The sequence below is a fragment of the Rousettus aegyptiacus genome, unplaced genomic scaffold, assembly GCF_014176215.1.
Source record: "Rousettus aegyptiacus isolate mRouAeg1 unplaced genomic scaffold, mRouAeg1.p scaffold_m13_p_5, whole genome shotgun sequence".
Taxonomy (NCBI): Eukaryota; Metazoa; Chordata; class Mammalia; order Chiroptera; family Pteropodidae; genus Rousettus; species Rousettus aegyptiacus.
Genome location: NW_023416308.1, coordinates 56,220,759 through 56,238,829, shown reverse-complemented (window position 1 = coordinate 56,238,829; position 18,071 = coordinate 56,220,759). Strand labels below are relative to the sequence as shown.

The 18,071-nt window shown below is 35.0% G+C and overlaps 1 protein-coding gene across 1 annotated transcript in view; it reads left to right on the top strand.

The window, feature by feature from the left end:
* Positions 1-18,071, top strand: part of ARHGAP42 (Rho GTPase activating protein 42) — a 223,325-nt gene that overhangs the window by 23,129 nt on the left and 182,125 nt on the right. The gene's annotated exons all lie outside the window — the stretch shown is intronic.

Genomic DNA, 18,071 nt, shown 5'->3' with positions numbered 1-18,071 from the left:
AACTACCACAAACTTCTCATTCAGGTTCTATTCAGATTTTAAAAAGTTACTTCAAAAAATTTGAGCATACAGTACAGAATTCCTATGTTTTTCTCCCTTCTCTGACATGTGTACACATATGCAATTTCCCCTATTATTAACATCTTGTATTTGTTAGAATGAACAAACCAATGTTGATATTATTACTTAAAGCCCATAGTTTATATTAAAATTCACTCTTTATGTTGTATGGTTCTAAGGCTTACATAATGTCGTTTACCCACCGTTATAGTATCAGGCAGAATAGTTTCACAGCCCTAAAGTATACCCTGTGTTTCACCTAATAACTCTCTCTTTCTCCTAAACCTCTGGCATCCACTGATCTTTTTACTGCCCCTGTAGTTTTGCTTTTTGCAGAATGTTATGTATAGCCTTTTCAGATTGGCTTCTTTCACTTACCAATAAGCATTTAAGTTTCTTCCATGTTTTTTTTGTGTGGCTGTATAGCTCTTTTTTTTTTTCTTTTTTTCTGAATAATATACTATTGTATGAATTCACTACAGTTTATCCATTCCTACCTAAGGACATCTTGGTTGCTTCTAAGATTTGGCAGTTATGAGTAAAGCTGATGTAAACATGCATGTGGAGGTTTTTGTGTGGACATAAGTTTTCAGCTCCCTTAGGTAAATACCAGAATGTGTTTGCGGATTGTATGGTAGGAGTATGTTTAGTTGTGTAAGAAAGTGCCAAACTGTCTTCCAAAATAGCTGTATCATTGTGTATTTCTATCGCTAATGACTGAGTGTTCGTCTTTTTTCACATTCTCTACAGCATCTGGGGTTGTCAATGTTTTGGATTTTGGCCATTCTAATAGGTGTGCAGCAATATTTCATTGCTGTAATTTGCAGTTTCCTATGATGTATGATGTGGAGCAACTTTTCATGTGCTTGTTTGCCCTTTGTATATCTTCTTTGGTCTTGGGCTCATTTTTAATGGGGTTGTTTTCTTATCATTGAGTATTAAGAGTTCTTTATGTATTTTAGATATCAGTCTTTTATTAGATATGTATTTTGCAAATATTTTCTCTTAGTCTGTGGCTTATCATTTCAATCTCTTAACAGTGTCTTTTATAGAGAAGTTTTACATTTTCATAAAGTTCAACTTACCGTTTTTTTAATTTTTTCGTGATTGTGCTTTTGTTGTTAGATCTAAAACATCATTATCAAAGAGAAGGTTACCTATATTTTCTCCTCTATGTTATCTTCAAGGAGTTTTACAGTTTTACATTTTACATTTAGGTCTATGATATATTTTGAATTAATTTTTACAAAAAATGTAAGATGTGTCTATATTCACTTTTTTTTTTTTTTTTGCATAGGGATGTCCAGTGTTTTGAATATCATTTGTTGAAAAGACTATCCTTTCTCCATTGAATTGCCCTTGCTCCTTTGTCAAATTTTATTTGAGTTTCTTTATGTAGATCTCTTTTGGCTCGCTATTCTATTCCATTGATCTGTTTATCTTTTTCCAGTACCACACTGTCTTGATTACTGTAGCTTTATACGAATTTAGGCAGTGTCAGTCCTCTGTCTTTGTTCTTCTCTTTTGATATTTTGTTGAGTATAATGTTAGGTCTGTTGCCTTTCCATTATAAACTTTAGAATTGGTTTGCCAATATCCACAAAACTGGTTGCTGAGATTTTGATTAGGATTGTATTGAATCTGTAGATCAAGTTAGGAAGAACTGACATCTTGGCAATATTGAGTCTTCCTATCTATGAACATGGAGTATCTCTATTTTTAAAAAATATTTGGTGTCTTTTATCATAGTTTTGTAGTCTTCGTTTAGATTTTGTTCATATTTTACTAGATTTAAACCTCAGTGTTTCATTTTTTGTGCTAATGTAGATATTATGTTTTTAATTTCAAATTCTAATTGTTTATTGCTGGTATAGGAGAAACAATTGATTTTTCCCCTTCTCTTTAACTCCCCTGCTCCCACTTCCATACCTGACCCATGGATGTAGCCATTCCCCTTAAGAACTGCATCTCTGAAGGCAGAGCGTTCCCTCCCACACGCTCATGGCATGCACTCTGGGCCTGGTGCACCCAGGGTATGGTCCTGTGGCTCCACCTGGGGAGTGAACCTAGGACCTTCTGCGTGCAAAGCAGACACGGCAACCACTACACTATGGAGCCACCCCATTCTTTGAGACATTCTACATAGACCATTATACCATCTGTTTTAGTTTTATTTCTTCCTTCCCAATCTGTATACCTTTTATTTTTCTTCTTGTCTTATTGCATCGGCTAGAATTTGCAGTATAATATTGAAGAGTGGTGAGAGGGGACATCCTTGCCTTGTTCCCAGTCTTAGAGAGAAAACCTCTAGTTTCATGCCATTAAGTGTGATGTTAGCTGTAGTTTCTTTGTAGGTGTTCTTTATCAAGTTGGAGCTTACTGAGAGTTTTTATTATGAATGTGTATCGGACTTTGTCACATGCTTTTTCTGCCTCTATTGGTATGATCATATAGTTTTTCTTTTTAGAGTGTTGATGTGATGGATTATATTAATTGGTTTTCAAATATTGAACCATCTTTATAATCCCAAATATTTGTTTTATAATTGTTGGATTTAATTTTCTAATATTTTTTGAGGATTTTTCCATCTGTAATCATGAGCGATATTATTGTGTAGTTTTCCTTTTTTTGTTCTATCTTTGTTTTTGTATTTAGGGTTGTGTTGGCTTCCTGGAACAACTGAGGAAGTATTCTCTAAGCTTCTATTTTCTGGAAGTACTTGTAGAGAGTTATTATTATTTCTTTCTAAAATATTTAATAGAATCCACCATCCACTAGTGAAACTGCATAAATGTGATGCTTTATTTTTTTTTGTAGATTTGAAATTATTGATTCAATTTTATTTTAGTATGTGTACATCTATGAGATGTATTATCTATTTCTCATCGTATGAGCTTTGGTACTTCGTCTTTCAAGGAATTGGTGAATCTCATCTAAGTTATCAGATTTTATAAGCAGAGAGTTATACATAATTTGCCTTCATTATTTTTTAGATGTCTATGTTCTTAGTATTGATGGCCTTTTTTTAAAATTTCTGACATGGTAATTTATGTTTTATCTCCTCTCCTGCTTAGTTTTTCTCCCTCTCATAGTTTTATTGATCCTTTAAAAAAAAAAAACCTGCTTTTCATTTTGTTAATTTTTTTCCTCTATTGATTTCCTGTTTCTAAATTTATTGGTTTCTGTTATAATTTTTATTACTTCTTATCTTCTGCTTGCTTTAGGCTTAGATTGTTCTTTCTCTAGTTTCTTAAGGTGGAAGCTTATATTATTGGTTTTAGATCTTTTTTTTTAAATATTTGTATTTAATACTATAAATTTCCCTCAAAACATTGTTTTCATTGCAGTCTATAACTTTTAATAAGTTATATTTTTATTTTAATTTAGTTGAAAATATTTTAAAATTTCTCTGGTGACTTCTGTGACTCGTGCTATTTAGAAATGTGTCTTGTAGTCTTCAAATATTTGGGAGTTTTATATGATTCTATTTTCTCTCCTTTCTTATATAACCATTATACTTCTTTCTAATATTTGTAAAGTGGTTGCTCTGGAATTTGCAATGTACATTTACAACTAATCTAAGTCTACTTTCAAATAACAATATACCACATTAGTAGTAGTGCAATTAGCTTATCTGAGTATTCCCAATTCTTCCCTCCCATCTTTATAATATTGCTGTGTTTCATTTCATTTATCTATAAGCTATAAATATTCAATACTTTTTTTTTAGTTTGAACAAATCGTTATGTATTAGATAACTTAAGAAAAAGAAGAAGAAAATTTTATTTTATGTTTACTTCTGTTTTATTTTTTTCCTTTTTTTTATGTAAGACTAAAGAACTTTTACCATTTTTTGAGAGGCAGTTCCACTGATGACATAATCCTTGTTTTTGTTTGAAAAAGTCTTTATTTCTGTTTCACTTTTGAAGGATAATTTCAATGAATACAGAATTCTAGGTTAGTGGTCTTCAAACACTTTAAATATTTCACTCCACTTTTGCATGTATGGTTTCTGAAGAGACATAATGAAATTCTTATCTTGTTCTTTTATAGGTAAGGTTTAATTTTCTTTTGGCTTTTTTGAAAAAATATATTTTATTTTCTGCAGTTTAGATATGGCATGCTTAGGTGTAGTTTTTTGGAATTTATCTTGCTTGGTGTTCTCTGAGCTTTCTGGATCTGTGGTTTGGTTGTCTGCCATTAAGTTTGGCAAATCCTCAGTCATTATTACTTCAAATATTTCTTTTGCTCTTTTCTCTTTTAAGATCCTTCTGGTATTCTAATTACATGTATGTTGCATGTGTCACTTTTTGTGATTATCTTACAGTTTTTGGATAGTTTGGTTTTTTTAAATTCTTTTTTTTCTTTGCATTTTCGTATGGGAAATTTTTATTGATATATCTTCAAGATCACTGATTCTTTTTTCCATGGCCACATCTAGTCTACTAATGAGTTCATGTAGTAGAGTATTTTTGATTTCTGACATTTCTTTTTAATTCTTTTTCAGAGTTTTTGTCTTTCTTTTTACTACCTATTTGTTCTGAAATGTTATCTGCTTTTTTTCATTAGAGCCCTTAACATATTTGCTATAGGTACTATAAATTCCCTACCTGATAGTTCCGAAATCTGTGTCACATCTGAGCCTGGGTCTGATTCTTTGTCTCTTCAGACTGTTTTTTTTTTTTTTTTTTTTTTTTGTCTTTTAGTATGCCTTGTAATTTTTAGTTGAAAGGTGAACATGATGTATCAGGTAATAGGAACCGAGGTAATTAGGCTTTTAGTAGATGTTATGCTAATTGAGTTAGGGGCTAGTGTGTGTTTAATGTTTACTGTAAATGTAGGAGCCACGGACTTCACATTTCTTTAGTGTCCTTGTTTTTGTCTTTCTTTATCAGATTCACAGTCTGAACATTTTTAGGCCTTGAAGGAATATTAATCACCATTTTTATTGAATTTATTTTGCAGATAATGTAAACCAAGAGTATACAGACAATAGGATAATTCGCTGGGTTTTAAATAATAGTTAACTTGGTTGAGTGATATGCTTTTATCGACGTGACATACATGAGCACTTAGTTGGCTTTTCATTTTTACTTATAGAGGAAATCTTGTCTGTGTATTGTTTATACAGTCATTCTTCCATATAACAATATGGCATCCAAATAGAAATAGTGGAAATACAGTAAAGATGAGACATTTTCTTGTCCATTATTCTATTTACCCTGAGTAGTATTGAGAGGGATCACATAATGAAATGTAGCCCTCTGACGTGCCCAAGTTTTTGCTGCTTAACATTTCTTTTTGCAGTGTTTCATTTCTGAATGTGTTCTATGTGTAAATGTATATCTATTTTTATTTAGTATATATCCCAGTGAATATTATGTACATGTTTCATTTTCAAAACAATGTAAAAGTATACCATTGAATCCTCCATTATAAAATGTAAACAGAATCATGATATAGACATTAATAGGAGAGTCAAATCAAATGTTTGAGTGCCAGATGATTGTTGTGGTGAAAAGTTAAGGCAAGATAGATAAGTTGAGTAAACATAAATAGAAAAATAAGGATGTCATTGTCAAGGGTTAATGGCTGGGTTAGAGAAATAGTGGGACATATGAATTGAGAAGGTGGATAGATCATTTTGGGGTACTGGAATGAGCTTTGAAGGCAGGAAGTAGAGTTGGTCCCTACAGACAAAATTGAGAGACCCTAAGTCAGGGAAACTCACCACAGTATCCGAGTGCTAATAACCAACCAACTTCTTTTCCCCAAGTTTTCCAAACTTATCCAAGTAGTTGACCAAAAGATTGATTAATTATTGATGGCTTAATATAACAGAGTTAACTGCAGGCTGAGTTAAGGGATAAAAATAAAAGCTTCTTCCATTATAGATTAAAGCGATGTACCCCAGAGGGAAGAAGAGATCTTAGAGCAGTGAGCAAGCTTTTTGGTTCTGCCCACTTGAGAAAGTATCCTCCAAGCCTTACGGTTAAAGGAAGGGAATTGGAATACAATCCATTTAAATTTGGATCCTGGCTCAGTTCTCTATTAAATGTGAAGGTATTGATGATGCTGATGAGTTAGCTTGATTAAGTGAGATGATGGCAGTAAAGTAATCAAGTCAGTGTCACATAGCAAGTACTCATTAAATGGTCACTACTATTAAATAGTGGCAATAAAACACAAATTCAGCTGTATGCCATATAATTGTTCTGAATAAAATATATCTTTTGTGTACATTTTCAAAATGAATGTAAGCTAATTAGTACAATGGCAGCTATTTTGTTTAGCACTACCATGTAATGCAAATGAAAAAAGGACCAAAACTTTTTTTACTCTTAAGGAATACGGAATTTATTTGAAACAGAAAGCAATTCCATTTGGGAAGCTGCATTTCTACATCTGTAATTCACATGAAACTATCATAAAGTCATTATAGGACCTCATGTGGGAAGCCTTATATGTTTTAGCTCCTTCAGTGGATGATTGAGCAGCTGCCATCTGTGCTATTGTGGAGATGGTTGGAATTACTTCCTCTTAACTGGCTAAACTTCTCTGGTACTTTTCATTGGGATTATATCTGTGCCAGCTTTGGCTTCATCGGACCTTGCTCAATTTGAAATCATTGTTCCATTTGGGAGGTGATATGATCCTAGGGGGCTAAAAGTTGAGGAATGCCGCAGAATTGCTTTGTTGATTTTAGGGGAATGATTTAAGAGCATGTTGGTTATAATTCCTCTGTTCCTCATAGGGATCAGTGAGAATGAGTTCCTGCCTGCTGTTATATATTTGAAGAGCCATAGATGAAAGAAAGGAAAGCTCTGAGGAAATTATTATTGTCTTATTCCGAAAAGTTTTTCTTTATGTTTTTCTAACAAACAATTTGATTTGAAACAGTTTTCTGCAGCAACCCTGGAAAATCATCATTAACATTTATTGCACAGATCGATGTACACTAGTAATACTAAAATATACATTGTCTTAGTTGATTAATTTTGCTCCTTTCTAAGAAGAAAGACATAGCATATATCAATACCTCTCTCAACAAGCCTGCTAGGACTTAAGCTTCTTGATCATGCAATTGGCTGTTGAAAAGGCTGCACCTGCACTCCCACCTGCAGGGGGGTGGAGCACAGCAACCCATCTTAGGCCGTGATTGGGCAAAGAAGCTGAGGCCCATGGGTAAAAGTTCCAGAGTTTTCAGGTTTAGTCATACATTCAGTGACTAGAAAGGCTTGTGTTAAGAGGCATAAGGATGACTTAGGAGAGAGACAGTAACATTGAAGAATACAGAGTTGGCATCTCAGGTTCAGGACTTCTGAGGCCTCTGGTTCACTCTCAGGTGTGCTTCCTCTTCTCTCCTTTCTTTAGGAGTACTGGTCTGTTGTAGCTCTTACTCTGTGCTTTGTAATTCTTTGCTTTTAAGTTTTCCTCACTGTACGCTCCATAGGAGTATAGAACTATCTTTAACATGAAACAATGTTTGGCACATAGTATGTCTAAATACATTTTGAATAAAATTATGTGAGCAATTTTCTTTGCCGTCTATATTTTTTCTTCCTTCAGAGTCATAAAATAAAATGTTGAGGTTTCTTTTAAACTGTTTAATTGTGTGCTAACCTGAATAAAAAATATAGACCTGTATTTAATATAGTGGCCAAAGGATGTCTGATAACTTTTAGATGACATTACAAACTCATTGAGTAGGTATAATCCCCTAATAAATGTTAGTAATTATATATTCTTTAATATCTGTAGAGTTCATGTGGCAAAAGGAAACCTGTGCATCAAACAAGTTGAAAATTAAAGGATGAAAAAATTATGGATATGACCAGTTGAGATTGTGCCCCTTTTATGACTCTGGCCTGGTTTGAGAGAATATGCTGGGTGTTCATGTAGTCAGGGGAAGGATTAGACTGAAGGATTAGAGTTTACATTTCCAGTCTAAAAAACCATTCTGCTATGCTTCATGTTAGTTTATTCATCACTGATAAGAAACAAAGTGTCCATGTACCTGAATTTTATAGATAAAGCTAAATTTCAAAAAGTAGTAATTTTAAAAACACTTCTGAAATGGATTACTTGGGTCCATGTTAGCTAAAGCGGAGTCAGTTGAATGTGTGGAATCTCGTTTCGCACTGGGGGGAGCATGATGATCATCGTGCGACACTGTTTTACTCTGACAGGCAACAGAGGTCTGGGGAAGCCTGTAACCCAAGGAACCCTTGCCCCGAGCCTGGGAGCCCACTATAGTTCCTCCATCCAACTGTTTATTGTTTTCTTATTGTTCAGAGTTAACTCTATTGCCAGGTGTACCTTGGGCTGACACTCATACTACAGAAAAAAAAAATGCAGTTTTCACTTTATATTGACTAATCACAGGTAGATATTTTTAGGATAAATGCCAGGAGTTTTTCAGTTGGCATTTTATTGAGGTTATTTTTCCCCTCCTTTCATGCAGTGAATGGAGGCAACTTTTACCTTTATGAAACTTTATTAATCATTAACATTTGTTAATTTTCAAGACTCAGGGTTTATAAAGACCGTAAAGTTCCAGGTTAATGAGCTTGTCACCTAAATTTCACAGTGGGCAAAGAAGCTTGAACCGCATCATGAGTTTGCTCTCTCTCAGTTCATCTTTCTACTCTGCTCAGCATCAGCAGCTGAAATCCCTTTAGAAGAAAATCAGTTGCCTCACATTTGACCTCAGCAGTACGCATGGCAGTTAAACCTTGTGTACTAATGCTGTCTGGGAGTGTGGGTGAGTGCAGAGATAGCCTCTGACCAAGGATGGCCTCTTCAGGCTGGAATTTAATCACAGCTGGAAAGCCAGTGCTGCTTTCTCACAGTGAGATTTTCAGAAACACTGATGTGCACATCAAAGCTTGAATTCCTTCACCGTCCAGGACTATCAGAATGGCATATGTCTTTGATTAAGCCTCATGCAGATACGGATGTAGGCCATATCAAATAAATTGGAAAGTTTGAATTGCATTATTTTCCTTGAAGTGGGTTGCTTAAATAATAGTGCCCTCACTCTTTTTTTTTTTTTTTTTTTTTTGCTGTATAATTTTGTACAGTCTTTTGGTGTTTTGTTTACTTTTCAATAAAATGACTTTTAATCTTTAAAATAAGGAATGATTCTTTGCTGCCTTACAGTATAACCTAGACTTACATCCTTGTGTTCTTTTAAAGGTTTTTGAAGTTTAGACCATAAAGGATTTTATTCTAGTGATTCTAAATAAATAGATCTTTTTATTTTGCTGGGTGTCCAGCTCTTGCCGTTGTTGGGAAGTGGGTTCCTGAACTCGATGAGACTGGCTTATGTGGGCCGTTCTGGGTGGGAGTTGTCTGGGCTGTTGAGTGCATTGGGCTGGCTATTGCTGCAGCTCTAAATACACTGCAAGAAGAGTCTCCGTGAAGTCCGCTGCCCAATTAGATTAGCAGTTATGTGAATGCCTGCTTTCTATTTAGTGAATATTGTACTTCCATCAGGACTTGGTTCAAAAGTCACTTTCTCAGAGACCTTCCTCCATCATAAAATTGAACAGCACCCTCCGTCACCACCAACCCGCCCCCCTGCCTTCTCATATTGCTCTTATGTATTTTATTTCGGTGGCTCTTTCCACTGGAACGCGAATGCCATGAGGACAGGGGGTTTACCTCTTGCTGTTGAATCCTAGTAGGATAGTCAGTTAATGTTGAACAAATGCTGTCGAGTAGCTTTTACTGATTAGAAGAGATGGAGTCTATAGTGTCCACTCTGTATAAACTGGTACTAGGAGGTACATTGCCTCAGACCAAATTTAGCCAAAAATGTGGGTCTTTAATTGCAAGTAAGTGCAAACAGCCGTGTTTGATGGGGAGAATTCTTTCTCTAGGTCCTCAGTTACAGTGTCATGCTTCTTGGGTGAGTCCATCTCTAATGCAGTAGTCCCCAACTGTTTTGGTACCAGGGACAAGTGCTCCTATGAGAATCTAATGCCTGATCTGAGGTGATGATGCTGGCACTGGGGAACAGCTGCAAATACAGATGAAACTTTGCTGGGTGGCCTGCTGCTCACCTGCTGCTGTGCGGCCCAGTTCCTAACAGGCCACGGATTGGTACCTGTTTGTGGCCGGAAAGTTGGGGACCCCTGCTTTAAAGCACATGCTAGGACGTTCTTGCAACAGGACCGTGATCGACTCAAGCAGCCAGAACCTTTGAAGTGGAGACAGGTCAGGAGGCTCTGAACGTGGAGAGCCGGCTCTATGGCACAGAGGGTGTTTTATGTCTTACTCATATAAGAACATGGAGCTGTTACTCTTCAGCAAATCAAACACTTACCTTAAGCAGTAGTGTTACCAATGAAAAAATGATCTCTAATCCTTATTATGCTACTTAGCCAGCCCTAAAATCTTGATATGTCACATACTAATTATCTAACATCAAGATGTTTATTCACTTAGGACACTTATGTTAATTAGCCAACCCTAAAATATTGAGTCAGATTAATTTATTACATACTTCATACTACTCATAATGAAGCGTTTAAAATAAATCACCATAAATCCAATGTAATACTTAGACATGTAAAGGGATTTAGCATGCACTCAATTTATGCAAACCAAGTATCGAAAGAATGCTTAAGACTCTGATTCTGTAGTTTGACTGCTAGGTTCAGATTTAGGTGCGGACTCTCACTAGCTAGATGATTTATGGCAAGTTAGTATATCCAAGTCTCAGTTTTCTTATCTATGAAATGTAAAAGTACTTATAGGCTTGTGTGAGGATTATGTAAGTTTTTTTAATAAAACCCTTGGAAAAGTGCTTAGCACATAGTAAGTGCTCAGTAAATGTTAGCTTAACTTCATTTGTCAAAGATTTTGAGTGTCTATAGCACTGCAGAGTTAAAAAAGGAAAAAGACGTGTAAATCTGAATTCTAAGTACATACTTGGGTTATGAATGGATTGCTGAGGGAGGTGCCATAGGCTGAGATTAAGTACAAAAATCTTAAGAGATCCAGCTCTCATTGTCTGTTTAAACTTTATTTACAGAAATTAGATGCATACAATGGCTTCTAGAAGTTCTTTCAGTAAAAAGTTATTCCAGCAAAAGCAAAGGTTTTAGGATTGTTTTTTCTTTAAATGAACTTTGTCATTAAACCAAAGGATTTAGTGCCATCTGGAGTGCTTTACTTTGCTATCTGATTTTATTTTTTAAATCACCTCTGTTGTGACTAGGAGGATGGTAAAAAAAAAAAAAAAATCGTAGAGTTGTATTTTCTGATTTTAAAGTAACAGGCTTGTCTACATTTGAAGGTCATAAAGATGTGGATATAGCTTCTCTCAATGTCTGTTTCCTCTGTCTGCCTCTCCCTCTTCATGTCACACACATACTTGATCAAGGAAGCATTTGTTTTTAAAGCATGTCAAATTCCATTAGTTATTTGCACTATTATATAAGTATAATGACTTCTTCAGTAGCTATAGTCAGTGGTTTTTATTCAATAGGATAATGTATGAAAATGAAGAAATTAGAAGGTACCTCAATTCTTAATATTTAAAATTATCACTGAGCCCAATTTTATGAATAGTAAACTCATGCAAAATTAGTGGGGTCTGTGGGGTTATCTTAAGAGTCTAGCATTAGTCCTCAAGAAAGGTCTATTTTTAAAACCACATTAGTAAATATTAGTATCTGTTTATTTTGTTGGAATTTCGACCATGACTGGCATATCTTATAGAATTTTGTTATACTCTAAACTAGAAAACTTAAATTTCAGAAAGCATTTATCAAATAGTATATAATTTGTTTATGGAAAATAAAATAGATTTTCTAATAGTGTAGACATAAAATTGTCTACTAAATGTTTCTTTGATTCAACAAATCCTCTTTAATATGCTGCCAAAATTGGATCAATGGGTAAAATGTACTTTTGCTTTAATTATCTCTCTCCCTCTTGTCCCCTCTCTCCTCTGGTGGCATATATTAGAAGAAATGTTCAGAAAGTGGTCTGCCCCCAATTTTTCAAAAAAAGGGGTAAGCCATGCAGCCTGACGTCAACTTAGTGCCTATGAAAGGTAGTGTATTTTCTAGCATCTTGCTTCTTAAAGTGTGGTCCATGGGCCAGCAGCATCTGAATCATCTGTTAGCTCCCATTTAATGTATTGAACTCATCAGTATCTGCTGCAGGTCTATAGAATCAGAATCTGCATTTAACAAGATCTCCCTGGTGATTCAAATGCACATGAAATTTTGAAAACACATAGACTACATCAAAAAGAGCAAGTTCAGGACAGTAAATAGTTCTCAAGAGGATGTGCAGTACAAAAAGATAGTTTGATTTTGCATACTTTTGATGGATCCATTAAAAACGCGGATATATCCTTTTATTACTTTTGCTTTTTAAAACACACAGGTGTTTCTGCTAAAACGAGAGATATATTCCTGAAAAAGGTTACCTTCAGATATTGCACATAACACGCATAAATATCAGGACTTACTTATCAGGAATAAATAGGTTAAGGGCGAATAATTAAAAACCTCTTTAGCTTCAACTAGATTATCAAAACAAACAAACAAACAAACAAACAGTTCTGATAAAAAACACCAGTAGAGTTAAAACTCCATTGTCATTTGTATCTGGCACCAGTAGATAGATCTCTTGCAGCCTTAAACTCCAGGGCTCTTGTGTCCTTTGTGAAAATCTACTCCATGTGTTGACTTAATTATTTTGTTTTTAATATAAATACCCAGAGTCTGCATGTGAAGCTTAACCAAATAGCTTAATGCTGTGGGAAGTGTAGTGGATGTTGACTACACTAAATTAGCCACTTCTTATGCTAAGGAAAGCTCTTCAGGATTTTCAATATTTTTCTTAAAGTCCTTTTTTATAGGTAAGACACTTCTGAATTGTGAAAAGACTTGTCCCTGATGGTCCCCATGGCTTCATTAAATGTTAGTCTGTTGTAAAAAAAATCTCTCACCAATGTGACTTTCATGTTATACCCTGTCTCCTAATGAATGACTTAATTCACATTACAGAAAGACATTGTAGCAGAATAAAGTTTTCAGTTTTCTGATTTTTGCAGGTTTTAACTATCTATGAAACTGAAAGATAAAAACTTTTCATTTGATGTATCGATATATTGAGTTCTTGAGTGTAAAGAGGTAGTTGTCTCACAGCAATAAAAGATACAGAAGTGAAATTGAAACGCACTCTAAGGTCAGTGTGAAATACTTTAGAAAAAGGCCACCAGCTATGAAGCTTTCCTCCTGACCCCTTTGGGGCTCCATATCCTCACTGTGAGGTGAAGAGTTAGATCTGCAAATCAATATCTGATTTCCCGTCTTGCTCTGATTTTTTCTTATAAATATTTTTTGTGATTTTTTTTTTCATTTTATGTGTTTGAAGTTTAATGTTAAGTCAGTGCCAGGCCAAGTGAATTTCTGCCTGTTCTACTTACGTTTCTCTTAGTGAGCGGAATCCCCCCTTTTGCCTGTGGCCTCTTTCTTAAGAGGCTTGCTAAACTCAAAGAGGAAATGCCAAGAATGACTCTAATAGCAAAGTCACCCTATGTCATTTTTCATTGCTTACTTGGGGAGTAATCTGCCTAAATTCCAGTCTTACAGGGGTTTTTAAGAGTTAGAAATATGAAAGAACTGTGTAGAGGTCAGGAATTGGTAAAGGTCAGTGATATGGTAATATTTCACTTATACCATTTAAGTGCTTTTTCATGTACTGGTAAGTGGTTGTCTTTGTTTCCACAGGTAATGTGGAAACATACAGTTTCCACATACAATGTTCAGAAATTTAAAAAACAACAAAGAAAGGAAAGGTTAATTTTCAGACCTGGGACATATTTTTCTAAAGAGCCACGGCCCAACTGTTTCTACTGGGGACCATGGAGAGCAGGGTGGTGGGGGAGGGCATGCTGTAGTGAACCTATGGTTTGTTTTGTTTTGTTTTGTTTTTGAAACTTGGAGCCTAGTGGGTTTGAGCAAGAAACAGGGATAGAGAACTTGCACCATTTTGTGAAGCTTTCTGAACTTTTTTAGTTCTTTGACTTCTCCATTTTTCACTGTATCCTCAAAGTTTCCTCCTTGTGGATCCTTGCCGGGGGCTTCCCGATTATCACTTGAGGATGGCTCTGGTGAGAGGGAAACCTTCTTGGAAATCCCCTTGAGCTGCCTTCTTGGAATAAACCTGGATTAAGAAATCGTGGGGCGTTGCACACACAGAGTGCCTGGCAGACGGATCATGAGGTCACTACCACCATTATATCAAATGCGATGAACTGGGACTGGATTGTAGAGAGGAAGCTGCAGTTCGGGAGGGTGTGTGTGTGGAGTAGTGTGCCTTTTGTAGGAAATGGAATGATTTTAAACACTTAGACCCAAAGAGTACAGATTAATTCCTCTAAAAGAAACACAATGTTTGATTGCTACAATAAGCTAAGCAATATGTCTTTTCTGGATGAAAAATATTATGTCAATTTGGCATATATAAACAGTTCTTTTCTGTCAAAAAAGGGACAGGGGAAACATTTATTCTGGTTTTCCCCGTACCTTTGATCAAACCTTTACACATCACTTCCTGACTCCAGGAAAGAGCAAGAATAGAGGAGCAGGTTTCACAGCCCTTGGAGGAAGCACTTGGCCAAATCTAGAAATTGGGATACCCTATAAAACAGCTGAACCAGTCTAGCCGATGAGTTGGTGGCTTGGGAAAAGAAGGAACAGAGGACTAGGAGACTAACTATTCTATATTGAAAGGGACTTGAGATATAGGAGGTATAAATTAATGCAATCAGTAGATTTTGCTAGGACTCTTGTGAACAAGTAGAAAACAAATATTAAAGGTAAATGGGAAAATCTGTAGACTAGCTTTTGATATTAAAAAATGATTAATTTTTTTTACAAGTGACAATAGCCTTACGTAAGGTTATGTAAAAAATGTTTCCCCCAACCTCCAGCCCCTGATGCATAGAAATGAGGGGAAGTCCTGTTAACCTCATACGGGGTCAGTTTGTACATTTATAAAATGAAAATGATTCTTGTGGAGGATTTTGTAGGGTTGACATGGTGTTAGAATGAGATAATATTAGCACAGAGTCTGGCCAGCGATCATATTTTGTTATTTGCTATTACTATTATGAATTTTATTTATTATTTTAATTCTAATGCTAGCTTGTTCTTTAAAGCTTTTGTTTCCCTTTTCTATTGGTGATCATCTTGGTGTCGTGTCAGTCAATTTTGACAGTTATCCTAGGTGTCTTGCTCTACTAGCTTAGACGCCTGGCCTATCTTAGCCTTGTTGACCATTTACTCTCAGCACCTAGTTCTGTATCAAGGCCAGTGGTATATAGACTATCCTGAGTAGACACTTAATTATTTGTTGAATAAGTTTTTCTCTCTAAAATTTATAGCAGAAAATAAATCTTTATTGAAACATTTCTTACGGGTACGGAATGGTAACAGATTTATTAACTAACCTGCTGGGAGAGGATTTAAAATGGACCCATCCTCCAGCACCGTGGTTGACACTAGTGCCTGTATTTCTCTCATTGTCCACAGTCAGGCTCCTCTTTATACCTCAAAAAGTACCCATGTTGCCATTTCTTTCTCATTATATTGTAACCTCTTTATAAAGCAAGAAATATTAGAATGCCTTATAATATTTTGTACACAGTAGTCAGTTACTAGGTATCAAAAAAAGATTGTTTTTGTACCTGAAATGTTTTTGGATTTTTTGATGAGTGGAAGAGCTGGGAGATTATTTGGTGTAAGATATGATTTTTCTAAAGCAATTAGAGAAACAGTTATATAGTATGGAAGCCTGTAATTTATAGCTGTCAAATATTATTTGATAATATAATTATTTTGCTTCAGAGGCAGTTACATATATTCTTGCTCTTGAATATTAATCATTGGGGGTGGGTGGGAAGGGACATTTTTTTAATTAAGATTTGACTGGCATTCAAGGAGAAGCTGAAATTCATTGAAATAACCAGGGAAGGCTTGATGCTGCTGTTTCAGAGATGCAGGCTGTTCAAAACCTCTAAGTACTGTGATTAGTGAGTAAATGCTTAGGTCTGAATCTAATAGCTAAGTGCCATCTTTGTTTTAGGTTTAAAGAGTATCTATGCGAAGGATCTGACATGTGCTTAAAGACTTAAACTTAGAAATTCTAACGTGTATTTTTTTCTCATTTTGTAGTTTAATCAGAACATTTCTTGTTGGTATCTTACCTGTTTTTGCATGGGGAGAGGTTATGATTTTTATAAGATATAATGTGTGTTAAGCTCATATTCCCCTACACAAAGTGATCAAGTATGTTTTAGAATTACTACTACTAACTACTAAAGACAAGTGAAGAGTAGAAATGTTATGTTACAAATAAAGTGAACATATGGAAAATCTATTTATTATTACATTTCAAGTTTGAACATTTTGTTTTTGTTTAAAAAGAAGCAGGAGGAAAAGAAACTATGCCTGTTGCATTCCATGCCAAGGTCAATTCTCCATATTTTGTCTGCCTGTTTAATATAATAGCACTCCAGCACAGAGGCAATCATTGGTTAATCTATAGTTATAAAGAATGTACTGCAGAACTTAAGTAAAAGCTGTTTAAGCCCAGACCTAGTTTGAGATCTTTTTGAAAATGCTTATAATTTCCCAGAATTCCAGGTTTAAAACGAGGAAACGCGAAATAGAAATGTAATGATTAGGCAATCGTTTTATATACCCCCTCAGGTTGAATTATCTTAGAGTCCTCTTTTTAAAAAAGAGGTAGCCTGTATTACTTGTATAATTTCAGATTTGTTACCCTATTATCTTTAGTCTGAGTTTTAGCAAAGCAATTAAAAAATGAGGAACAGTTGACCTATGGTAGCTAAAATGCCCTTGGCTTTTACCTCAAGTCTAGCAGAATACATTCACTTAGTTCTTAAACAATCTTGTTTTAACATGAAGAACTCTAAATTTGAAAGTTTGAAATCCTGAGAAAGACTTTTTCTATGAATGAAAATAACTTCAAATTGCACAATTTTTTTCCCCAAGGAGGATGAAGTAGATATATCATGATTGTTTTCTTTCCTAATTGAGTTTCATTCATGTGATAGACTTTAATAAAAATACTCTAACCTAATTCAATTTATTAAAATAGTAAGGATTATACTTTGCACAATGAAGTGTGCTATCCAAGTCTTATAAACTATTCATGGTTTTTAAATAAAAAAAATTTAAAAGTGTAATGTATAATCTGTGTGTATGTATAGGTTGATTTCCCCTGCCCCCTTTATCTAATAAGCCCCTCTTTTCTCCTTCCATTTTGTAAACATGAATTGCTTATGGCTTGTGTACTGAAAATGCCGCCAGGAAGTAGGGTGAGCAAAACTTCTTTTCCCATGACCCTCACTCTAATGTTGTTCCAAGGGTTCCCTACTTAGAAATGCCTTGATAACCACATTCATTCCTGACACACCCCACCCCCAACACACACAAAACTGCCGAGTGCCATCTGACCCATAGTCCAGCTGCAGCTTTTTAAAACACTAGTGGCGAAGCCTTTTACCTAGAGCAGTGAATATCTATGGAAAGATTCTGCGTGTGATGTGTTGCATGTGTATAGAATTTTGTTTTTAAGATTCAGAGTTACTTGGTGTCATCCTGAAAGCTAAAAGTTGATTAGTGTGGTGGTGGGGTTTTTTTTTTCCCTTCTAATTTTGGACTCACTAAAGCTAGTACATATGTGTGTATGTTCATCCTTTTTGTATGATTTCTCAAACTTTTCTTGTGACAGTGAAATCTAAAATGCTAAAATATACTTTAAATTTCCTTGTTCTATGACTTTTATCATGAATATTAGTTTTTAAAAGACCAGGTTATGCTGGTCACTATCCAAACTCCCTCCTCCTCTATTCTTTTTTAAAAAATTTATCTAAATTTAAATAAATTTTGGTTGTCCTCACAGATTGCAAGGACCTCGTCAGCTTACAATCCTTTATTTTTATTTTTTTTTAA